This window comes from Armigeres subalbatus, chromosome 3 (genome assembly GCF_024139115.2).
Source record: "Armigeres subalbatus isolate Guangzhou_Male chromosome 3, GZ_Asu_2, whole genome shotgun sequence".
In the NCBI taxonomy this organism is placed as follows: Eukaryota; Metazoa; Arthropoda; class Insecta; order Diptera; family Culicidae; genus Armigeres; species Armigeres subalbatus.
The window spans coordinates 337,307,076-337,333,866 of record NC_085141.1 but is presented as its reverse complement, the minus strand read 5'-3'; the positions used below and the strand labels follow the sequence as shown (position 1 = coordinate 337,333,866).

Here is a 26,791-nt window from a genome sequence, read left to right as displayed (position 1 = left end):
ATCCCCTGCATCTCCATGAGTACAGTGGAAAGGAATAGTATGTTAGTTGGAAAGGAAATCTATTGAAACTCACCTTGGTAAGCGACTAATTATTCCTTCTGAACGACGCCATATTCATGATGATGCAAAGATGAAAACGTATCGTGTGGCTAACGTATTTCACCAAAGACTTAATCGATAACCATTTCGTGACGATTAAAACACGCACTGTACTTACTTCCCCGATGGCTGCTGCAAAACGAAGATTTTTTTTTGATTTTTTTTTCTTTTACGCGACGACTAAAACTTACGATTACCCACTACTCTTGAGTAACAAAGTGCTGGATGGGCTAAGAAATTTGGATTTTTCTCAGGTCTCGAACTCTTCTTAACCCGTATCGGCCTGAGTGAAGGAATAAAACCAAACTGCTCCCATTTTGTTATGTTATGACGTATTGGCCTTATTGTATTACTGTTCTTCTCAACTCATATGAGAATTCAGATACATGTTATAAGTTCCAAACACACAACCAACAGTAAAGGCCGGATCACAATAGCGCGTTGCGCGTCAGCGTTGAATTCAGCGTTTTGTACTAAAACGCAACGCCAATAAACGTGACGCATTCACGCCCGGATTCTTTAGGAATGCCTCCAGCAACTTCTTCGGCAATATACTGTTTCTCATAAAAATTTCTAAAAAATATTCCTTGGAAATTCCGCAGAATGGCCAGTAAACATTCCTGAGAACTTCGCGAAAAGTCTTCGTATTTCTTGTGTAAATTCCATAAATTTTTTCGTGAAGGTTTCGAATATTTTTTTTGTGGAAATTTCAAAGAATTTCTCCAGGATTTCACCGAAAATTTATACAGAAATTATATCGAAAAAGAAATCAACAATGGAATTTTCGGAGGAATTCCTAGATTAATTCCCAAAGAAAATTAATTCCGAAAATTCTTCCAGGAGATCCACCGGCAGTTCCTCCAATAATTCCTCCATTCCTCCGGGAGATCCTCCAAGAATTATTCCGGTAGTTCTATCGGCAGTTCCTACGGGGGTTCCTCTGAAAATTCATTTAGGCTTCTTCAGGAATTTATACAGAAATTCCTCCAGAAGCTCCTCCGAGAATTTCTCAGGGAATTCTCCGGGAGGTCCTCTGATGATGATGATGACGGTCCAGCTACATACCCCTACAAAGGTTTCAGCTAGACGAGATTTGTCTATATAGACATTATTATATAATAAAGATGAATTCTCCAAGATTTTTTTCCGAGAATTCTTCTGGTAGTTCCTCTGGGGGTTCCTTTGAAAATTCTTCCGGGAGTTTCTTCAGAAATTCATCCGGCAGTTCCTCCGGGAATTCCACCGGCAATTCTACCGAGAGTTTCTTTAGAAATTCCCCCGGGATATCCACCAGTAGCTCTTCCAGGAGATCATTCAGGCTTTTTTCGGGAAATCATTTAGGCTTTCTTCAGAAAATTTGCTAAAAATTCCTCCCGAAGTTCTTGCGACAGTTTCTCTGGGAGTTCCTCCGGGAGGTCCTCTATGAACTCTTCTAGGAGTTTCTCCTGAAATTCCTCCGGGAGTTGTTACGGGAGCTCCTCCGGCAGCTCCTACGGGAATTCCTCCGGGAGATCCGCCGGCAGTTTCTATGAGCATTTCTCCGGGAGTTTCACCGGCAGTTCCTCCGGGTGATCCACTGAGAAGGAACTCCCGGAGTAATTTCCGGAGGAACTCCGCGACGAATTTCTGTAGGAACTCCCGGAGAAATTATCAGAGGAATTTTCGGAAGAACTGCAGGAGATGAATTTCTTGAAGAACTTCTTCTTCTTCTTCTTATTGGCATTACATCCCCACACTGGGACAGAGCCGCCTCGCAAGCTTAGTGTTCATTAAGCACTTCCACAGTTATTAACTGCGAGGTTTCTAAGCCAGGTTACCATTTTTGCATTCGTATATCATGAGGCTAGCACGATGATACTTCATGCCCAGGGAAGTCGAGACAATTTCCAATCCGAAAATTGCCTAGACCGGCACCGGGAATCGAACCCAGCCACCCTCAGCATGGTCTTGCTTCTTGAAGAACTACAGGAAGAATTTCCGGAGGAAATCCTGGAGGAACTCTCGTAAGAACTTCTGGATGAACTTCCGTAAGAATTCCAGGAGAAACTCCTGGAAGAATTCTTAAAGGACCTCCCGGAGGAGCTCCCAGAGAAATTTTTCGAGGAACTTCTGAAGGAATTTATAGATAAATTCCCAAAGAAAGCCTAAATGAATTCCTGAATGAATTTTCGGAGGAACTACTAGAGGAACTCCCGGAGAAATTTTCAGAGGAACAGCCGATGGAATACCCGGAGTTGAATTTCTAGAGGAATTTCCGAAATCCCATTTCCCTTGAAATTCCTGCCAAATATCCTCAAAGAATCCCCTGTGAAGTTCCTGGAGGGATTACTAGAGGAACTTTTGGAAAAACTCCTGGAGGAGCTCCCAGAGGAACTCCCACAAGCAGTTCCGGAGGAATTCTCACAAGGTAGTACAGAAATAATTATTGGAGAAGCTCTTGAAGGAATTTCTGGAGGAATATCTGAAGGAATTCCCGAAAAAATACCAGGAGGAATTAATGCAGAAATTCCCAGATGAAATCCTGAAAATATTCCCAGATGAATTGCTGTTCTTTGTTTGTTCTGAAGCAATTCCTGGAAGAACTCTTGGAAGATATCCTGGAGGAACTCTCAAATTAATTTCCGAATGAAATTCTGGAAATACTTGGACGAATTCCTGGAGAAATTCCTAAAGAAATTTCTAGAGGAATTCTTGAAGGATATTCTGAAGTAATTGCGGAAAGAATTCCAGAATGTAATCCTAGAGGATTTCGCTATTCAATTTATAGAGGTATTCCCGGAAAAATTCCTGGAAGTTATCCCGGAGGAATTTAAAGAAGAGTTCCTGGAGGAATGCCCGGAGCAGTTTCTAGAAGAATTTCCGAAGAAATTTCTTATAGATTAGCAGGTGAAGTTATGGGGCGAAATCGGAGGATTTCCGTCATAAATTTCTGAAGAAACTTCTAGTGGAATTTTGAGAGAAAATTCCGTATGTATTCTTGGAGGAACTCTAAAATGCATTCCTGAAGGAAATTCCAGAGATTTTCCTGGAAGAATAGCCGAAGAAATGTCTAGAAGTAAAACTTGAAGAGAAAAAAAGAAATCTTCAAGAAATTTCCTCATGAATTTCCATCCATTTCCATCCATTTCCATATTTCCCTGCCCCCTCTGGCTACGCCCTTGAAAGTTTTAATTGTAAATGTGAAAAACTAACTGTTAAGAGAAGCCTGTATGGAAGAAATAGTGAAAGAATCGCTTGTTGAACAAAGTGAATTAAATTCGATAACATCCCGTTCCGGATGTTCCATTTCAAAGAAGCAGCGGCGTTTGCAGATAGAGGATTCTATAGTCTGAGTCTCACCACTAAGACCTTAAGCAAAATTCTATGTCAAAATGAGCACCGACTGGCCACTGATTCAATACCGAAATTTGTGTCCGAATGTAACTTTCCATCAATATCAGTATTGCTAGGTAACAAATGAGTGGTAATTACAAGTAAGTAATGTTACTTTAAAATTATGACATTAGGAATAGCCATATACGTACAGCAAATTATGGAGAATCGGCGGTTTTTTATTCATAGATAAATAAATGATCCTTTAGCTTCACTTTTCTGATTGTAAGTAGCATGTTGTAACCAAATATCATAAGGAGATTTTTTATCGTGAATTTGGACCGAAGCATCTTTGATTTATATAAAACATTTCCACAATCAGGGCTCATAGATAAACAAAAAAAGTTTTAATGCATCAGTGAATTTTTTTAGTTTTTTCCCGACGTCACCGACGCCGAAGCCATAACTGAAGAACGAAGCTTCGTAGAAACTAAGTTTTTTTATGCAAACGTACGTGAATTTTCTCTACTCTATTATTATCATTATTATTTAGGCTTTATTTTAAAGTTTGTTGCAATAGGGTGGTCCCACTACATTTTGAGGTAAAATTTTGATCTTCTATATTTTTAATTTTACCATTGTACGATGTTCTAGAAAGTTGTTCCTTATTCAATTTTGAGGCACTTTGGGCGAAATTTTTGGTTTTATAATACTTCTAGAACTAACCATTTTGGTTTCTTCGTAAAAAAGCCAATTTTTAAAGTGATGAAAAAACCTCAAATTTCCCAGTTCCTAAACATGCAAAGCAATCCTTATCCCTTCCTCTGTCTAACCAGGGATTGAACTTATCATTTCATTATCATTTAGTATTCAGTCAACAACTCATTCCAGAGGTGGAATTCCGAAAAGTGTTGTATGGCGGACTTCTAGCGCTATTTCCCGTCTACAATTTTGCCTAAGGGTACATTGCTCTATGTCTAATATTTACAGCGTGAGACGCTAGTATCATTTAACATACTAAATGATAATAACACTTATTATCATTTAGTATATTAAGTGATACTAGCGTTTAACGATGTAAATATTAGACATAGAGCAATGTACCCTTAGACAAAGTTGTAGAGGGGAAATAGCGCTAGAAGTCCGCCATACAACACTTTTCGAAATTTCTCACCTGAAATGAGTTATTGGCTGAATACTAAATGATAATGAAATGATAAGTTCAATCCCTGTGTCTAACCCAGGGAGAAATGGATCCCCCTTTTCCCCCATTCAAAAATACAGGCATTTGAAAATGGCGGATTTTTTCAAGAAAAACAGTGACATCTCTGAATCCACCAACGTATTCACTTGGTTATATAACCAAAACGTGCATTTGTTTTAGCTCTAAAACTTTGGAGAGGACGTCACTTCGATCAAACTTTAAACTTGAAAATTACAATCAAAATATTGATTTTTCAAGGTCACCCTAACATTGTTATTTAAAATTGTCCTCCTAATTTCCCGGCGTGGCCCATATCGTGCAACGTCATCGTCGTGACAGATGATTGCTGCTATTGGCGACGGCCACTCGCCACCAAAGAGGTATCGCTGCCATCTTTGAGGTTGAATGATCTGCAGCAACCACACCGCGACCAGTCACCTGGCACGACGCCATGTTTTTGCAGCCAACATCTCAAAGTAAAATTTATGGTAGTATTTGTGTTGTTTACCAACATCTGATTTGATTCCCATTGGGATCCAGAAATGTCAGTGGGGACCAGCCGCGCAATGTTGGCTGCAAAACAAGCCCATTGTGCGTGATATGGATGAAACCCACCTGACCGCGACGGGATTGGTTTGGTTGATTACTAAGAATGAGCACGATGATACTTTTATGCCCAGGAAGGTCGAGCAAATTTACAATCCAAAAATTTCCTAGACCGGACCGGGAACCGAACCCAGCCACCTTCTAGCATGGTCTTGTTTTGTAGCCGAGCATCTTACCATACGGCTAAGGAAAGCCCCTGTTAACTATTCTATGATCAAAAGTTTGTTGTTTTTCTAAAGTGCAACTCATTACTCGCTTTTAATTCCTACAAATACAATTCATGCAACTTATAATAATTACCAAATAAACGGACTGAAAAAAAAACTTATAATAATTATCCAAATTCAGACATCGTGCTGTACTAACAGCTACCAGCCCTGGTATAGGGATATAGGAGAAAAATGCTTAAGCTTCCCGACTTCCTCGCGAACGTCCGATGCCGATGAGAATACTAGCACACGCCTAATTGTACTGTTGAGAACGATGACAAGGTGGATGCGCCGCTGAGAGCCACCAATTGCGAGAGCCGGCCTAAAGCATCGCGAATTTATAAATACGGCACGCGGGAGATCCGTCGAGAACAGTGCGAAACGGGATACAGCCTGATAAAGGCACGCGATCGAGAACCAGTTGAAGCTCTTCGATCTCTCGCTTCTAGGTAGAATATTATTGCAAGTGGTCGAGTTGGTCGGTTGTGCAATCCTCGTGACAGACGGTCGCCTTGTTCGGTCTTCGGTCTTTTCTGTGCCAGTGACCAGTTCTTCAGCGCGTGCTTGCATTACCCAGTACCGATATGCGTGTATACATTGCGCTGTAGGATCAACAAAAGCAAGCTTTCGTCACAAACTGGCCAGTCAGCAGGCGTAATACGAAGGTACTTGCACTCGAGGGGCTCGACTGCAAAAGAGAAAAGTTAACTCAGCCAACCAGTTTTCAACAGTGCCTCTAAAAGTGTTTAACTACTGAAGAAATACCAGTCGTGATAGTTGTATTGAATTTGGTCACGATCGTAGTGAGAGAACATACAAAAACGAAGTGAGTGTGACCATCATGGCTGTATTATAGCCAGCCCGTGGAGGTCTGAGCGAAAGTGAGAAAAGTGACACCGTTGTGCGTGGTGCATAGCGAAGTGTTTCAACGAAAGTAAAACCGTGAGCAACTGACTGGTTTTGCGTTGGGCGGTGTGAATCTTCTTCACTGAAGAAAGGGTAAGCAACGGAAATTGACTCGTTTTCAGAGGCTACTTGTTGTTATTGTTCCAATCCCAAGATCCTAGTTCAAATAGTTTGAGTATTGAGTTATGATTGCAAAATATTAATCGGAAAATAGGATTCCATATATTTTGATTTAAATACGTGAGAAATTTCAATACTCTCCAAGCTCTGTCTTCTATTTTCCAATTTATATTGAGATTTAAAGTTATGACGTTGAGATCTTTAATATTTTAAGGCGCGGGTTTTATCACACACAAAGGTGGATAGGTTGTCAATCAACTCGACACTAACGGCATAACTTCTGGAATTATTTCACCCTACATAAATTTGCTTGGATGCTTAGATTAATGTTTCCATACCCCAGATTTTGATTAAGGAACTCCTTCATTGAAGTTTGAGGTTTCAATCCTCATTTTTCCATTTGTATTCCTGAATTTTAATGACAAAAATAGAATTTAAAAAGCTTAGGTTAAATTTGTATGCGTTTTCATCTAGAGTTTTCTCCTGAACAAGATAATGAATTTTCAACTGGTAGAAGTATCCATGTCCACTTCTAATTTTGTGGTTTGCAAACTCTAAATTTCAATATGCTTCTGTCACCTATAACTATAAAGAAGCATAGACATAATCGATATTATCCAGCCTAAACAAAACGTGTGAGTGCATTGTATCTTGTTTTACGAAAACGCTAAAGATCACCTCCCATCCTTGACGGTCACGACTGTTCGGAGTTTTCACGCAGTTGGGGATTTCCTCTGCATAGTCATCACTCATCAGCGGGGAAGAAAAAGGAGAACACGCGATCCGAGTCACCCAAACAAAACGCGCAAACACGCATTTTGTTATTGCTATAAATAATTTCTGCCTGCTGTACATATGTAGGCATATCGCTGACCCCTAGGTTAGCAGAACATCAACAATTTGCCCGTTAGAAAGGTTCTGCGCGAGTCGAGTGTTCCACAATGGGATGGGACAGCTGTGATCTGATTATTAGAACCGTTGACGTGGTTTACTAAATAATTGAAATGTGTGGAGTGATTTTAAGGCCGAACGTGATGGCGTGGCGCTACATATTAGGGGAAAGTGGCTTAATACGCAAGCACATATGGCTCGAGATAAAGTAGTTCAAATTTGAATTTTTCGTTCTCCTATTATTGTGCTACCACATTTTGCCTCATGACAACATAATTAAAATGTTATCAAGATCGTGCCTTATGGCAAGTATCAATATCGGTTAGGTCACCTCTAAAATTTAAAGCCTTTTCGCCTTTACGATTAAGATTATTCGGATCAAACTCATGGGGGTCTACACTTCCAAAGTCATACAATTATTAATTATTTTAATGTTTTAATTTATGAAATAATGATTTTATAATTTATTTGTTTTAAAAAAAATCAGTTGGTCTATATACAGGTGCTTTATATGTTCTTCTCTATTCTCATACTATAAGCGTTTTTAATTAATAATTGAATCCAGTTGTTAACACCTGAATGAAATTTAATAAATCGAATTGTTCAACAAGTGGATCGTTTCACCATCGACAAATTTTTGTTGGCGCTTTGCTGATATGATTAAATGTTTGCATTACCATCCGAAGCGTGCGAGATGAACGTGCTTGCTCCGAGCTGTAAACAGGATCTGGTGAATCATAACATTGATGTGAGAATTAAGTTCTAACACCATGTATTAATCCCCGTCTACAGAGCAGAGTCGTGTGAGAGGAAGCGGTCGAATGGGATTAAGATGATGTGAGATCACGACAAGAGCTGTAGAGTTAGAAAAATTATGAAACAAATACAGGGTTCGATAGTTATTTCCGACAATTGCATTTTAAGTTTCAGGATTTGTCGTAAAGGCTCGCGATGAGATTAGGTTTAAGTTAGGTTTTCAGCTTTCAGTCATTGCAATGTATGGATTATATTAAATAATCAAAAACGTCTTCATCAGCGCCTAAAATTGTTCAAGTATAGCGATGTTCACATGGTTGTTTATTATTTGGCTTTAAGGTGAAACTGTCCAGAACCCAAATACTTTTCATATCGCATTTTCAGAGGCACCATTCTCAACTAAGAAGCAACAAATAACTGTCATCTTTTTATTTTAGCTTTGCTGCGTCCCAGCAAGCGTAGAATAAATAGATGACAGCTACTAGTTGCTTCATTATTGAAAGTAGTGCCCTTGAAAACGTGAGGTGTAATAGAATTGGATTCCGAATAGTTCGTCCTAGATTGCTCTTTCACCCTAAGCAAATTATTTTGAGCTTTTAGTGGAATGTCTTCATTTGTCATAAGGCGAGTTTTTAATATCCCATTTAATAACCTTTCCGTCCCTGACGTCTGTTTTTATGGGCTTTCAAAAAATAAAACTGCCGTTAAAATCATATTTCTTGACCGATTCCTTCGCAACAAGTTGCATTCGATCCGGATGGATCCCAATTATCGAATCACTTATCGGGTCAATCCTCAGTACGATTCCAGAATCCGTTGGGGTCAGTGAAAAAGAAAAAAAAAAAAAAAAAAAAGTGGCCATTTACAAATTTTAGTCAAAACAGGCCGTGTGACACCTCAAACTTCATGATTTCACAAAGCAATGTTAGGAATGTTATCCGGTAACATCGGTCACAATCCGAAGACCTATGAAATGACACTTTTCAACCCAAGTGGCCAAGAAACCCCTTAAATCATTCCGTGCCGATAGCTTGAACGAGCCAGACGTGTGTGCTGTGTCTCATCGCGGATTGTGTTCGGTAGTGCAAGTATTGTGTGGTGCTATTCCTACCTACGGATCCAAGGCGATCGCTGTCGGCGAGTGAAGTAGCTGCTTCTGGCGACGCCAGTGAAGCAGGCTATTGTTACTGCTGCTACCTACAGCAGCAGGGGCAGATAAGTAGAAACGTTTTATTGTTCTCCCATCTGCTTTATTCGGAGTGGGACTGATAGAATAAATAAAATTAGTTTTTTTAAGTTTTTTTTTCTGATTAGCTATTAGTCTTAAGTTAACATAAGCAAAATCATCCTTCCACCTTGCGGGGTGAGAATGGAGACAGAGACTGTGGAAGGCAATGGGCCTCCAAAAGATGCAGGGCGCACACGATTGTACCATGCGGCTTCGCCTGGGCCATGGGTTGTTTACTTTCGGCAGAAAGTGAAGAGCCTAGATTTTCTGGGCATAAAACGAGATTTGACGCGTCGTTTTACGAAGCTTGAATTCAGCCAAATCAACAGGAACAAACTACGCATCACCGCACCTACATACCAGGTGGCGAATGAAATTGCTGGCAACAGGGCGTACAATGTTGAATATTTAGTTTATGTGCCCTCGCGGGAGGTCGAGATAGAAGGCGTAATCAACGCAGCGAGCTTGACTTGCAAGGATGTGCTTGCAGGGAAAGGTCGCCTAAAGAACGCCCTGCAATCTACCGTGGATATTCTGGACTGCAAGGAATTGCATTCAGCAGCCACGGTAGATGGCAAAAAGGTTTATTCCAAGTCAGGCTCGCTTCGGGTGACATTCGCCGGTTCGATGCTTCCTAAGTATGTCGATATAGAAAATACGTTGTTTCCGGTGCGTCTTTTTGTGCCAAGGGTATTTAATTGTACCAACTGCAAACAACTTGGTCACACTGCCGAGTTTTGTGACAACAAACCACGTTGTGGCAAATGCTCAGAAAGACATCGGGAGGAGTTCTGCCAGCAACAAGCAACAAAATGTGCTTATTGTGGTTTGAACCCCCCCCATGGTTTGCAAGAATGCCCGGTGTACAAAAAGCACACCCAAAAAGTGAAGCGCTCGTTGGTACAGCGCTCCAAGCAGTCGTATGCGGAAATGGTTAGGTCGCAAGACACATCCGCCACAGCCACTGCATCGACTGCTATTTCAGCCACCGTTCGTGTAAGTGATTACTATGATTCCATATCAATTGACGAATTGGACTCTGACGCAGCCGACATGGATGATTCTGCGGAGGTACACGTGCCCGAAAAGAGGAAGCAACCGTCTTCCCCGGGATCGCGCCGTAAGAGAACAAAAGTCATCCATAAAAGCTTGCCAAAATCTGAAGGTAATGGGGGTTTATTTAAAATCCCGAAGCAATCTGTCCCTACTGCTTCTTTTGATCCTAGTTGCAGTAAGACATTCCCGCCATTGCCTAAATCCGATGTTTCGAAGAAACATCCGGCTAGGAGAATCAACGAAAGAAAAAAAAGTAATTCGCACTTCTAGTAAAAGTATTCCGTCCAAGCGAGGATTGATCTCCTTTAAGGACCTTGTGGATCGTATTTTGAACTTATTCAATATTCCGAATTCATTGAGGCCAATCATTGACCTCTTTATTCCAACAGTTGAAAGTTATCTGAAGCAATTGACTGTTTCATGGCCCCTTCTTGCAGAAATTGTATCTTTCGATGGATAATACGGCCAACACCGAAGATACAATCACTGTGCTGCAGTGGAACTGTCACAGTCTGAAAAATAAATTAGACGTGTTCAAGTTGTTGATTCGCAATTCCGATTGCGATATATTTGCACTCTGTGAAACATGGCTTTCTTCTGAAGATGAAATCAACTTCCACGATTTTAACATTATTCGCCAAGATCGGGATGATCATTATGGTGGCGTTCTTTTGGGGATCAAAAAATGCTACTCCTTCTACAGAATTCCCATTCCGACTGTTCCCGGCTTAGAAATCGTCGCATGCCAAGTAAATGTGAAGAATAAAGATCTTTGCATAGCTTCAGTGTACATTCCTCCAAATGCCTCTATTAATCGTCGACATTTTTGGAGCGCAGTCTCCCTCCTATCATCTCCAGTATTGATATTGGGTGATATGAACGCACATGGTATTGGATGGGGCGAAACGTATGACGATTATAGAGCGCCTATTTTCTATGATTTGTGTGACGATTTCAATTTGAATATTTTGAACACTGGTGTAGTAACTCGAATAGGACCAAATGGTCAACAAAGCCGTATTGATCTGTCTTTATGCTCAAATTCACTATCATTAGATTGCACGTGGAAGGTAATTCAAGATCCCCATGGTAGTGATCATATGCCGATAGTTACCACAATTAAAAGTAGCTATCAACAATCTGAGCCAGTTAATGTTCCTTTCGACCTCACGAAAAACATTGACTGGCCAAAATTTGCATCGGCGGTAAAAATTGGTATTGAATCAACTGATGTTCTTCCACCTTTGGATGAATATCGATTCCTTACTGAGTTGATTCAAAAAAGCGCACAAGAAGCTCAGAAACGACGCGTTCCAAGTACATCTGTCATAAGAAGACCAGCCACTCCTGGATGGGATGATGAATGTACTAAGTTGTATTCTGAGAAATCTGATGCCTTCAAGGCCTTCCGTAAACACGGAAGGTCCGAGCTTTGAAGAGTATTTGAGGCTCGAAAGAAAGCTCAAAAATCTTCTCAAGGAAAAAAACGTAGCTACTGGCGACGTTTCGTCGAGGGTCTATCACGAGAAACCTCAATGACAACACTTTGGAAAACGGCCCGCAACATGCGGAACCGCATTTCCACCAACGAGAGTGAAGAATACTCCAATCGATGGATATTCAACTTCGCAAAAAAGGTCTGTCCAGATTCCGTACCAGCAGAACCGCTATTTCGAGAATCAGTTACTGATCCCGATTCTTTGGGTGGACCATTCTCAATGCTGGAACTTTCTATGTCTCTTCTTTCATCGAATAACTCTGCTCCGGGATGCGATAACATCAAATTCAATCTTCTTAAAAACCTCCCAGATATCGCAAAACGACGATTACTTGACCTGTACAACTGTTTCATGGAGTACAACATTGTGCCACCTGAATGGCGACAGGTGAAAGTAATAGCTATTCAAAAGCCTGGAAAACCAGCGTCTAATCACAATTCATACCGACCGATTGCCATGCTATCATGCATGAGAAAATTATTGGAGAAAATGATCCTTTCAAGAGTCGACCATTGGGTCGAAGAAAATGCATTGCTTTCAAATACTCAGTTTGGATTTAGAAAAGGGAAAGGAACAAACGATTGTCTAGCGTTGCTCTCTTCAGATATACAGCTGGCCTATGCGCACAAGGAGCAATTGGCTTCAGTATTCTTGGACATTAAGAGCGCTTTTGATTCAGTTTCCATAGAAGTACTGTCAGGCAATCTGCACAGTAGTGGATTACCCGTTATTTTGAATAATTTCTTGTACAATTTGTTGTCAGAAAAACAAATGAACTTCACACTCGGCACTCTGACAACTTCCAGAAATAGCTACATGGGCCTTCCCCAAGGATCATGTTTAAGTCCCTTGCTTTATAATTTCTATGTTAAAGATATTGACAATTGTTTGGAAGGACAATGCACGCTCAGACAACTTGCAGATGATGCCGTGGTCTCTCTAAGAGGTCCATGTGCAGCTGTCTTGCAAGGACCATTGCAAAGTACCTTAGATAATCTGACTGTTTGGGCCAGACATTTAGGGATCGAGTTTTCACCGCAAAAAAACTCAGTTGGTTGTGTTTACTAAGAAGCGGTATCCTGCTCAACTGAAACTCAAGCTGTTGAATGATGACATCAACCAATCTTTATCTTCTAAATACCTTGGGGTCGTGTTTGATTCCAAATGCACCTGGAAACTCCACATTGAGTATTTGATACAAAAATGCCGGAAAAGGATCCATTTTCTACGTTCTATCTCCGGAACATGGTGGGGTGCTCACCCGGAAGACCTCATCAAACTCTATAGAACGACTATTCTCTCTGTTTTAGAGTATGGCTCTTTCTGCTTCCTCTCAGCAGCTGATTGCCACCTGATCAAATTGGAACGAATTCAGTATCGTTGTTTGCGTATTGCCCTTGGCTGCATGCATTCAACGCATAACATGAGCCTGGAGGTGCTTGCTGGAGTCACTCCTTTAAAGCACCGTTACTGGGAGCTCTCACTTAGAATACTCATCAAATGTGGAACAAGTAACACACTTGTTCTAGATAACTTCGATAATATGCTTGAACTAACTTGTCGTTCAAGATTCCTGAGAGTTTATCTCAACTACATATCGTCAGATCTTTGTCTTCCGTGTTATAATCCCCTCGAGTTCACTTCACCAACGACAGTTCCTCAATTGTATACGATCTGTCCATGAAACATGCTATTCAAGGAATACCAGATCATCTTTGAAATATTTCTATTCCTCCATTTTTTCTGAAAAATATGAACATGTCAATTGCAACAGCAGATATTTCACTGATGGTTCTCGCATTAACGGATCCACTGGCTTCGGTGTTTTCAATGTAACTTCAACCACCTTCCGAAAACTTCAGGAACCGTGTTCGGTTTATGTTGCTGAGCTGGCAGCAATTAACTTCGCTTTGGGGATAATTTCCAATCAGCCCGTAGACCATTATTTCATCTTCTCGGATAGTCTTAGTTCTATCGAGGCACTCCGGTCGATGAAACCTGTTAAGCACGCATCTTACTTTCTTACAAACATAAGAGAGCAGATGCGTGTTTTGGTCGAAAGATCATTCAAGATTACCTTTGTTTGGGTCCCATCTCACTGCTCAATCTACGGCAATGAGAAGGCAGACTCGCTAGCAAAGGTGGGCGCACAGGAAGGTGAGGTTTATGATAGACAATTCTCGAGCAACGAGTTTTTCCCATTAGTCCGTCAGAGTACTCTTCACAGATGGCAAAGGAATTGGACACACAATGAACTTGGACGGTGGCTATTTTCCATAGTTCCAAAAGTTTCTGGGCGAGCGTGGTTCAGAGGTGAGGACTTAAGTCGAGGCTTCATTCGCGTGATGTCGAGACTTATGTCCAATCACTATTCACTAAACGCACATCTGTACAGAATAAACCTTGTCGATAGCAACTTATGTAGGTGCGGAGCCGGTTATGATGACATCGATCACGTAGTTTGGTCCTGCTCGGAAAATGACGCCTCCAGAGAGCAATTATTGGATACCCTTGTGGCCCGAGGTAAACAACCCTTCAGGGAAGTTCGAGGTGTTTTGGGAGATCGTGATGTTGTCTATATGCAGGCCATTTATAGTTTTCTTTGTGCTTCTGACATCAAAATCTAATATTTTGTTTTTTTTTCTTTCTTTAAAGTTTTTTTTTGTTCTGTCTCTGTCTTTTTGTTCCGTAGAGCTCCATAGCTCTTGCCATCCGGAAGATGCTCCCAGTCGAACCATTCCTCGAGCATGACGACACGCCACATCGTCACTGACGCCAAATGCCCGGATGAGAAGCTGAAATTTCCTTATCCCAAATCCTAAGCCCCGTCCATCCTTAAACATTGTAAACTAACCTCGAGTCACCACGAGTACGCTGGCTCCTTCCCCTCTCTTATTAACTGTATAATAAAATGATATTGATTGTATATATCACAAAGAACCATGGCTCCGTAAAGTGTTATACACGCCTGAGCCTACCAAATAAACGAACTTGGAAAAAAAAAACCCCTTAAAACTTCTATCTTTTCATTGTTTTGTGAAATTACAAAGTTAGAGGTGTCACACGACCTATTTTGACTCAATTTAGGAATGATCATTCCGTAGGTCCCCCAAATTGTGGCCAATGAGGCCAAGGAACCCTGGAAATATCATTCCCATCATTGCTTTGTGAAATCATGAAGCTTGAGGTGTCGCACAACCTATTTTGGCTCAATTTAGGAAATGGCCATTTAGGAGGTCCCACGAATGTTGGCCGTATTGAGCCGAGTGGCGCAGGAACCCTAAAAATATCATTCTGATCATTGCTTTGTAAAATCATGAAGTTTGAAGTGTCACACGACCTATTTTGGCTCAATTTAGGAAATGGCCATTTCTAAGGTCCCCGGATTGTGGTCGGATTGAACTCGAGTGAGCATGAGTATGAGCATGAGCATTATGACCGCCCAATTCGTAGTTGCTACTTCGTGGTTGACTGAACTTGCGAAATTGTACAGAGAACACAATGAATGGGGCTTGGGATTAGCTACCCATTCTCAATGTACACGTTTCGGGAGCTCAAATATTTAAAGTCAATAACGGCGCCGGCCACGTCCTTACGGTCATATAGGAACGGAAGGATTGTTAGTCCGACTCTCGTTGCTACTAGAGACCGAGTATACCTCTGCATCTCCACGATTGTCTTGGGATAGGATATCGTTTTAGTTACAAAGGATAATTTACTGGATTCACTTTGGTAAGTGATGCGATCTATGGGAAGGGAAATAACACTAATACGAGTTGAATGTTAAAACATCTACGCCCGGTGGCATATGAAGACTGAGGAGATTCGCCTTTTGGACGACTGCACGGAAGCGCAGCACTCTGTACTCATTTGCTCGATGGCTACAGCAAACTATTGCAGAACGCGCTTTATTCGACCGCGCGCGACATGCGTATGAGCCACCGAACACAATATAGATATTTTATTTCTTTCCCGACGACTAAAACACGCACTGCACTTACTTGTTCGATGGCTACTCTTATTACCGACTGCGCAATGCAGAACATAATATTTCGGCCGATCGCGCGATCGTTCTGCTGTCCGAAACAAGAGAAATCGCGCACTCAACTGATTAGCATTCTAATAAATGATTTGTGTATTTTACTTCTACGTGAAGTTAAACGATTTACAATGATATGGAAATGCTAACATTATCTTTTATTTTTTTGTTTTGTCTTTATTAAAGAGACTTTCAGCCCGAGGCTGGCTCGTCTCCGTTAGACGTACATGTTCATGATAGAATTAGAGGCGAAAGTATAGAATTGATAGTTCCGTTAGGATACGGCAGGCATGAAGAATGTTTTTATAGAAGTCGATTTGAAAGCGAGCGGAGGGCAATATTTGTGATGGCACGACCTTCCTTCTGCCAAACTCTCGTATGAAGGGGGAGGGAAGAATATCAGTGTGGAAGCTGATATATCTCCACTGGCAAAAGGAAGGAAGCTATAAAAACATTCTTCATGCCTGCCGTATCCTAACGGAACTATCAATTCTATACTTTCGCCTCTAATTCTATCATGAACATGTACGTCTAAGTTTGGAAGATGATATTAGCATTTCCATATCATTGATTAGCATTGTTACCGGCCGCGCAATGCAGAACACAATATTTCGGCCGATCGCGTGATCGTTCTGCTGTCCGAAACAAAAGAAAACACGCACAGAACTCTGTGGCCGGATTGAATTCGAGTGGCCTAGAAACCCTAAAAATTTAATTCATCATTGTTTTGTGAAATCATGATGTTTGAGGTGTCACACGACCTGTTTTAACCTAAATTTGTTAATGGCCACTTTTTCCGGGGACATCTGACCCCAACGGATTCTGGAATAATTCTGGAACCGTACTGAGGATTGACCCAAATCTAATATGAATAAAAAAATTGGGATCCATCCGGACTTTTTGCGAAGGAATCGGTCAAGAAATGAGGTTTTTAATTTAATTGAAACAGACGTCAGGGACGGAAAGGTTAATTCCACCATAATATTGTACAACAATGGGACCGCATTAGAAATGCGCATTTCGGGATGAAAATTTTATGAGAAGAAAATGATGATTGCAAAAATGGTGTTAGTTTCGGTCAGTGGCGATGCTGAAAATGTATTCTAAATGTTGGCGTCTTAGCGAAAAAATCATCGAGTGGCCGTTCGGACTGAGGTTGTGAGTAGAAAGACAGATGAAAGGTGTTGAAAAATCGACCTTTGCAGGACAAGTATTTTATAAAAAGAAAGGGTTTGACAGTTTGATTGGAAATTTTCCCTTAGGATTTTGACTTTAGTTTTGTTGCTGTTTATGATTAGAAAGGCGCCTTATTGAAAGTAAATCAGTTCTTTTCAGAACCACCATTCCATTCAACAGAAGGTTGAGCCGAGACGAATTTTCAATAAAAAGTAAACATAGGGTAATCGTACTCTCAGTGGAGGTTTTACTGAAATTTTTCATAAAAATACACTTTACGATAGTTTTAGTTTTCAGAACTTTCCCGTTAAATTTACCAACTTTTTATACATATATACAAACACTGCTGATCCCAAGGCGAATCGATTAGTGATAAAATCTAGCCAATCGGTCAATCCGTTCGTGAGTTATAATGCCTCAAGGAAGAAGCAAACTCATTTTTATATATATACCAGACGAACCTGCCCGGGTTGTTTTTTCTTCGTCCTAAATGTCAATCGTTTAGTCGTCGCCCTCTAGATCAATTTCAGTTTGAGCTTGATGGTTTTCTTCAGAATTCATGGAAATGTAGCATTCACTCAGCATCAACTTTCTCAGCAAAATGTTCTATTTTTTCAATTCGATTGATGAGTAATTCTTGCAAATCGGTCAGCCCGTTCGTGAGTTATATTGCCTCACAGGAAATGTAAACTCACTTTTAAAAAGAGAAGATAGAAGATAGAAGAAAGAAGAAGAAGATAACATCGTCCTTTAGCTGAGGAGATAGCCGAAACCGATTTTAAACGTTTTTCGTGTTTTTTCTATGACTTTATGAGCTTGAAATTTAATCAAGTTTCGCAATCAGCACCAAATTTCCAGTTTTTCTGTAGAATTATTTTTGCCTTTCTCGTACAACAAAGTTGTACCGAAAGGCTATCATTTCACTACGAAAACGAACTTTTTACAGAAGCCTCGGAGACCCATAGTGTTATATACCAATCGACTCAGCTTGACTAGCTGAGCAAATGTGTGTCTGTCCGTGCGTATGTATGTGTGTTAAACTAAGAAAAGCTAAGAAAAACATTAGACAACTTTTTATATAGTAATCGTCAACCGATTTTCCGACCGCAACAAGTTTCATTCGAAAGGGGACAAAGCCTAGTTGACCACTATTGAATTTAATAACGATAGGCCGTTGCGTTTAAAAATTATAAAGAAAATGGTACATCGAACCATATTAGCACCATATAAGGTTGGTGTCTTGGTTAAATGCGAGAAAGGCAGTATCACTACTCGGTGAATTTAGTTGGGTTTTTTTATGACTTTACTATAAGAGTTCTTCAAATTAACAATAATATACAGTAGACGTTCGATACCTGCAAGTCATTTAACTGCAATTCGATAGTTGCAACAGTTTTGCAGTTATCGGACCGCGAAACTTCAAACTGGTGTCAAACTCAATGACAGCTGCAATGCGCTGCACATTTAGATGCACTTTTATGGCATCTGACGTCAATTGACAACCGTTTGACGTCTAGAATGCGTTGCAGTTATCGAACGGCTAATGTAATTTAGCCCTTCAAGCCCATTTTTTTCTTAGCGGTATTACCCAGTAAATTTGATTTATTCCATTTCATTTCGTGATTAATAATGGAAAAATGACAAAGCAAGTTGAACAATATTTTTAGGATGTGCTAGATCATACAAACTATTCTTGAGTCCAGAACTTGCGATCTACAAAACATATCCAAAACATATTCATGAAGATCTTGGGACATGGATAGATGGTTTTGGGATATCCTGCGTCATCCAAACCATCATTGAGTCCAGAACTAGCCGTAGATCTTGTGATGAACTTATATTATATGAAGAATCACAAAAATAAAGAATATAAAAGTGATAGATATCAAGGCCTGAGCTCAAGGACAGTTTGAATGACCCATAATATTTCAAAACTATCTTACGATATCCGTTGACCTCCCAGGAGAAGTAATGGATATAAATGAATGCATATTGAAGCATTAAGTACTGAAAAAAGATTATCTTACACCAATATGAATATCAGGTAGATCTCAAGTCCCGAACTCAAAAATAGTTTGGATTACCCGGAATATCTCGAAACTATCAGATATGCGTTGAAATTCCAGGAGTATTTTATTTATTACCATTCCATTCAGCTCGGTCCATGGCTGCACGTCGCCAACCACGCAGTCTGCGAAGGGTCCGCAAATCGTCCTCCACCTGATCTATCGTCTTGTTCCCTTCGGATCTTCAACCACCTCGATTTCGTCACCACCAATACAAACTCGTGGTGGCTGGCTTACGTTGTCATCTCTTGAGCCTCTTCCAATCATGTACTTCGTCTTCGACGTGTTGATGACTTGCCATAATATTAATGTCGTCGGCGAAACCAAATAACTAGACGGACTTCGTTAAAATCGTCAATCTTTGCTTTGTATTACCCCCTCCAAAGCGATGTTGAATAGCAGACACGAAAGACCATCACCTTGCCGTGAACCTCGCGGCATTTCGGCAATACCTGACGTACGGCGGACACCTGGTCTATGGTAGAGCGTTCACCCATAAATCCCGCCTGGTACTGCTCTACGAACTCTCCTGCGATTGGTGTTAGTCGGTGGCATAGAATTTGGGAGAGTACCTTGTAGGTGGCGTTCAGCAATTTGATTGCGCGGTAGTTGCTACAATACAGCGAACGGTTTAACTTCCGTCGTCGGGGGTGACAATGGGTCAAATGGGGGTGAGAATGGGTCACTGATTTTGCTCTACGACCTCCAGACTGCCGGTGAGAGCGATGACCCATTCTCACCCCCCAGACCCATTGTCACCCTCGATGGCGGTTCTCATAGAACTTTCGAGCGTTATTAGCGCGGTACAGTTGCTCCGTCTCTTCACGGTCTCGATCTTCCTGCTGGCGCTTTTTCCTCAAAAAAATCGAGTTTTGACTGTTCCGCGTCCGTTTGTATCGTGCCTTGTTCGCCCTTGTGCGATGTTGCAGCAATCTCCCCCATGCTGCATTCTTCTCCTCAACTAACTGCTCACGGCCCTTCTTAGCCGTGCGGTAAGACGCGCGGCTACAAAGCAAGCCATGCTGAGGGTGGCTGGGTTCGATTCCCGGTGCCAGTCTAGACAATTTTCGGTTTGGAAATTGTCTCGACTTCCCTGGGCATAAAATTATCATCGTTTTAGCCTCATGATATACTAATGCAAAAATGGTAACTTGGCATATAAACCTCGCAGTTAATAACTGTGGAAGTGCTTAATGAACACTAAGCTGTGAGGCGGCTCTGTCCCAGTGTGGGGATGTAATGCTAATAAGAAGAAGAAGAACTGCTCCCATTCACCGTCATACCAGTCGTTTCTCTGATCTGGGGGCACCGTGCCTAGTGCAGCGACTGCGGTGCTTCCAATGGCGGATCGAATATCTCTCCAGCCATCTTCAAGAGACGCTGCGCCTAGCAGCTCATCCGTTGGGAGTGCCACTTCCAGCTGCTGCACGTAGTCTTGGGCTAGTCTGCCGTCTTGTAGCCAGCCAATGTTTAGCCGCGGCGTACGACTCCGACGCGTATTGTACACCGTCGATAGTTTTGAGCGCAGGCAAACTGCAACGAGGTAGTGGTAGGATTCAATGTTCGCACTGCGGTAAGTTAGATGATTTCCTGTGGACTTGTGGATATTCTTGTGAGAGAAGAAAGTGCTTCGGACTACCATTCCGCGGGAGGCTGGAAAATTTAAGCATCGTTGGCCGTTGTCGTTCGATACGGTATGAAGACTATCTGGTCCGATGACCGGTAGGGTGGCTCAAATTAGAATGGGAAAAACTTTTTTCAATTTTTTTGATGGGCCGCCCTCTTATTCGATTCTATTTGATGCCTTGATGCTCTGAACAAAATTTCAGTTAAATCGGTCAACGTTTGTTCGGTGCTAAACTCGTTGGAAGTTTATATCCATAAATGTATGCAGAAACATCCAAAACCAGTAAATTGCAGTTGGACAGCACAACTTACAATGAAGAACTATGATACTCATTCAGATCTTGAAGAATTTAATACAGAATGTTATGCAGAAAACCGCGAGAAGATTAGAGTTTGAAGTGGAGTTTGAGCAAATTTCGTTTCTTTTACCTTTGAAAAGAAATAAATTCACCCCTACAACACTCCAGTAAAATGCTAATATCTTTGCCTAAAAAACCGCACCGTCCAAACGTTGACCGATTTGGCTGGAATTTTGTCCAGAGCATCAGGGCGAATAGAACCGAATAAGAGGGCGGCCCATCAAACAATTTGAAAAAGTGTTTTTGAGCCACCCTAATGACCGGTCTATACATTTCCTTCCTTCCGCAGTGGGGTCCCGCAGTGGGCAATGCCACATCCATCGTTTGTCGTCTCGTCCTCGGGTCTCCCCTGGGCAGTGCACGTTGATGATGCTATAGTTGAAGCAACGGCCTTTTATCCTCAGCTTGCACATCCTTGCGTTGATCCACCCAATTGCCACCCAATCACGCGTTGGCGCATCTTGCCCAAAACTATGAAGCCCAGCTCGTTGGTAGAAGGTAGAAGGTACCCACTCGATGCCGACTTTTCCACACTTTCTGTCCTGTTCTGCAGATTTCCTGCGCCGCTACGACGTCGAAGTTGCGGAGATGTAATTCATTGTAGTTGATCCTGTGGCAACCTGCGAAACCTAGCGACTTGCAGTTCCATGATCCAAGCTTCCAATCATGATCCTATATTCGTTGTTGCCGATTGTATCGAGTCGTATTATCTTTTATGCCGTTCGTAATGGTTGTTTTTAAAGGCGGCTTATTGGGCCTGCGTAAATCTCCTGTCTCGCCGGAGGGTCGTCAGGTCTGTTTAGCGTCCCACCTAACATCAGGATTTGGGCTTGTGCGGCACACGGTTGCTTTGGCGGAGCTTACTTGAGGTTACATGCAGCTTTTTATAGAAGTTTAACAGAGCCCACTGTTAAACTTCTATAGAAAGCTGCATGTATCCGATTTCTGTAAAACTATTTTCGTGCTGCTGCAGATCTCAAGTCCTTAAATCAAGAACAGTTCGAATGACCCACATTATCTCAAAACTATCTTACGATGTCTGTTGACCTCCCAAAAGATCTAATGGACTCAATTGAATGCATATTGAAGCTATGAGTACTGATAAAAAATTCTCGCAGCTGTAGATCTTAAGTTCCGAGCTGAAGGACATTTTGGATGACGCAGAATATCCCAAAACGATCTTACGATATCTATTGACCTCTCAGGAGATGTAATGGATATAATTGAATGCATGTCGAAGCTTGATGCAGAAAAAAGCTTCTAAGCAGATGTAAAAAAAAAGCTTCTAAGCAGATGTAGTTCTCAAGAATAGTTTGGATAACCCAGAATAACCCAGAACTACCTTGCGATGTTTTTCTCATCTTTCATAAGCTGTAATGATCACTGTTGAATACTCAAATAAACTTTGGGCATCAAATAAAACCTTTTTTGCAGCAGTAGATTTCAAGTCCTGAACTCAAGGATCGTTTGTATGGCCTAGGATGTCCAAGAAAGATTAAAAATAGTTGTTTTGTATATCACGGTAGCTCTACAGATACGTTTGAATGAAAATCCTATTTTGGACCAGTGCAATCCGCTGCCAATATATTTAAGGTACCTCGGGGCAAGACCTAAAAAACGCAACATTGTTAACGCATACTTAGAAAACAGGTTTTTTCAGAACATTAACCACGGATACATCATTATATGCTTCCGTTGTTGAAGTGTAGACGTGTTTTATTCAATTTATTCAATTTCTAAAAATATTGGTAAAGAAAGAAATAAATTAACCTGTAGGACTCACTTACCCCGTCAAACGGGGAAAGTGGGACCTATTCTGTTTTATACTGTCGAACTAAACTAATTAAAGGAACATATAATGTTCATATTATTTCTGAGTCTTAGTATTTTCAGATCAAGAAAATTATTATAATGTTAGCAGATATGAACACAAGACAACATACGATTTACTGTTTAATTGGCTCTTGTCTTGCTTCCCATTAGCTTACTTTTGTACCAAATGTTTTAGGTGGAAAGGATAAGCAAATCTTTATTCACCATTCGAATGAATATTTCTCTGTTTAGAACACAAATTATTACATAAATCAGTACTTTAAAAGAAACGTTTTTTTTTTTCAGGCGATGCGCAGTGTTGTAATTTTGTAATAGAAAGAAATTGCCAATTTATGTGTTAAGCACTTTATTTATGTGAAATGACCCGTAATGCTGGGTAGACACCTTTACGTGGTGTGTTACGGGGTAAGATCTACCACGGTTACATTGCCAGGGTCAGGCAAATCCTGACCCAACGATTACCTTCCTCATTATCCAACTCCGTGGTACTTATGAGGGTGTCGCTAAGTCGGTGGCCTCTCGTTAAGTAAGTACTACATCAACACTTCCTTCCTCTCCCTAGTTACGGTGAAGATGGGCGTGGCCAGGAATACTAATCCTCATGCTTTTGTTATTTTTGTTTGAGACTGGAATCAAGGACCACTCCCCTTCTCGATTTCTGATAGCATTCTAGATAAGGATCTCAAAAGTAAAACATGAGTATCACTAGTGTCCAATCTACGAATTACACCGTAACAATGCTAATGCTAATGCTAAGCACTTTATTTATCTGAAAATCTGTAAATCTGATGTAAAGCTTGAAAATAACAAAACACAAGACTAAATTTGATGACCTATCGTAGAATAAATAGATTATTTGCACTGTCAAGGGAAACATATCGCATAGTTATAACTATTGCTCTTTTGCATGCGGGGATAATTTTCAGAATGCAAAATACACATTTGTAAATTAACTGCACAACACATTACAAAGAAACCAACTATATAAAACTGCATCTGATTCAGATCCATATGATATATGAATGTCGAAGTTATTTTTTACTAGACAACGATCTAAAAACATTTAAATTGCTCTATTGAAAATGTTGTTCAAATATGTCCCACTTGCGCCATGTATGTTAAAACTCATGGGCAAATGAAAATGACTAAAATAAATGCTCCCCCTAAACAATTAGAAAATTCCCATAAGAAAATAGAAAATTGCCAGTAAAGAAATCAGGGTATGAGCAATAAATAAATATAAAATTTCCACAAATAAAACAAAATTTCCTTAAACAATTAAAAATTTTCCACAAAACAAAAATAAATAAGCACTTTTAAAAGCAAAAATAGCAATTATAAAAGAAGAATTTTCCATAAAAAAAATTAAATGTTCCACGAAAAAAAAATATAAAATTTCCATAAATAAATCAATATTAGCAATAAAAAAATACAAAATTTTCCACAAAATAAATATATTTTTCCATAACAAAATAAAAATTTTCCACGAAATGATCAATAAAGCAATAAAAAAAATAAGAAAATTTCCATAAAGAAATATAAAAAAGCAATCAAACTGTCCTTTTTTCCCATAGATGACCCTTTCTTTAAAAGCGTTTAAAGTTCATGTAAAATTTCATCAACTTTATTGCTTTATTGTATTTTTAATGGAAATTTTCTTATTTTTTTATTGCTCTTTATTGATTATTTTGTGGAAAATTTTTAATTTTTTTTTGGAAAAAAAATATATGTTTTGTGGAAAATTTTGTAATTGTTTATTGCTAATATTGATTTATTTATGGAAATTTTGTATTTTTTTCGTGGAACATTTTCATTTCTTTATGGAAAATTCTTCTTTTATAATTGCTATTTTTGCTTTTAAAAATGCTGATTTATTTTTGTTTTGTGGAAAGTTCTTAATAGTTTATGGAAATTTTGTTTTATTTGTGGAAATTTTATAATTATTTATTGCTCATACCCTGATTTTTTTATTGGCAATTTCCTATTTGTTTATGGAAAATTTCTAATTTGAAATGGAAATTTTATTTGGCTGCCAATGAAAATTGCAAATTTTAGCTTTAAATAAATTTTTAAGTCGTTTTCGATGTCACACTATCATTTAATTGCTTAAACTATTCACCTTCCACATCAATGATAAATTTAGAAACGACTATTCTGTTGGAAATCCAATGAATCAAAATAAAAGTAATAGCTTTTCCCGGTAGTTTAAAGTCATGATCAAGCAATAGCATTAGCATGGTGCCTCAAATGGTTTCGATTCCAAATATTTCCGTGTCGGGCAAATTCGTTGATAATCCTGCTTCATCTTTCTAGAACATTGTTTCCATTGACAACGTTCATCGATTCATCGGCAGCCATAGTACCCACTTACCCCATATTTTCACTTGTCTCCGGGGAACCTTAATAAGTTATTCTTCCTTACTTTACCGTGTTCATGACGTTCTAGGACATCGTAAGACCTTGATCGCATATATCTGATATATTCTTCTGATAGGGGAATTAATTTCAAGCAATTCTTTTTCACTGTTATCCATCGTGCGATTTTGTACACCCATTTTCCTGTTGGGGTCATATATGATCCCGTGGGCCTGAAAGGATTAAGCTAACGAAGCAGGACAGAACCGAATATCAAACTCGCCATCTCCGAATTCACCGGTCTATCTAAATATTTAATCGAAGCAGTCATATAGAACAGAATAAAATTTATTATATTTGATATTTATGACCAATCAACAAGGTCACATTTAAACTTCTCTAGAACGAAAAACAATAAATTAATTAATTCATCCCACACAGGAGGGAGTGAAATGCAATGGTAGGGCGCGACGTTACGCGTAAACAGGAAATACATTTCCAATTCAGTAAGTACTTGACTGGGCGTAACCAGTGAATTATGCACTTTGTCATGTCATGATGGGCACATTTTGACTGAATCATTTTTTTTTCTACTACCGCTTTACCTTTGCTGGTAATTAATATCGGTCATCAGGCCCATCCTTCACTCGTCTCCCATCCAAACAATCATTGTTCAGAATAAACCAAACCTAACAAGCATTTCAGACCAACCATGATGACCACACTGTAATATATATGCGGAACCGAAAGTCTAAACTAACTCCATCAGCTCGGGTTTGCTACCGGCATGCCGCTAGTCTGTCAGTCATTCAGTCGTTGAGGCGTTGCGAAATAATACCGCATATAGATTAACTCTTAATTCACAAGGGGTGGTCTCTCCGACTAGCAAAACTGCTCCTGCTTACGTATACCTTCGATTGATCGTGGTCCATCAAAGTGCGAAAACTTGCTAAAAGACAATGTTTGTAGGGCAATATCAGGATTGTTAGTAACAAGTCACGTATAGTTGCTGCCTAGCTGATGTACACATCAAGAAATAGTGGCTTGGAGCCACATGAATTGCTAAAAGCGATCACGTTCATTGGTAAAACGTGAAATGTTTTGATATTGACTACATTTGCTGATGTTTTGATCTGCAGTTTGTGATTTTATTCAATGGTGAACCAATTTCTAACATAAGTCACAAATTTGAAAATTATTCCAACGGCATTATTTGAAACCAATAGCTTATAAACGATTATAATCGGCTAACTATATTTCAATATCCAGTGGAACTAGTGAACATTGATTTTCACTTTGTCTATCGCGAACAACTTCATAGTCAAATCTTGAGTTGTCATATGTTGAGATTTGAAGGATCAGAAAATAACAAATAAGCTTTGATTTTTCGCTACATATTCGAATTGCAATAATGAATTTGGGTTATTGTTGTTTATCATCATGATCTTCTC

At 40.0% G+C, this 26,791-nt stretch overlaps 1 protein-coding gene across 1 annotated transcript in view; it reads left to right on the top strand.

Annotated features, from left to right (window-relative positions):
- The first annotated feature begins 5,792 nt into the window (after positions 1-5,792).
- The window catches only part of LOC134225784 (glucosylceramide transporter ABCA12), an 85,332-nt gene continuing 64,333 nt past the window's right edge, over positions 5,793-26,791 (top strand). Inside the window, exon 1 of the mRNA XM_062706138.1 lies at positions 5,793-6,429. The gene's annotated coding sequence lies outside the window, so the exon portion shown is untranslated. The remainder of the gene's footprint in view (positions 6,430-26,791) is intronic.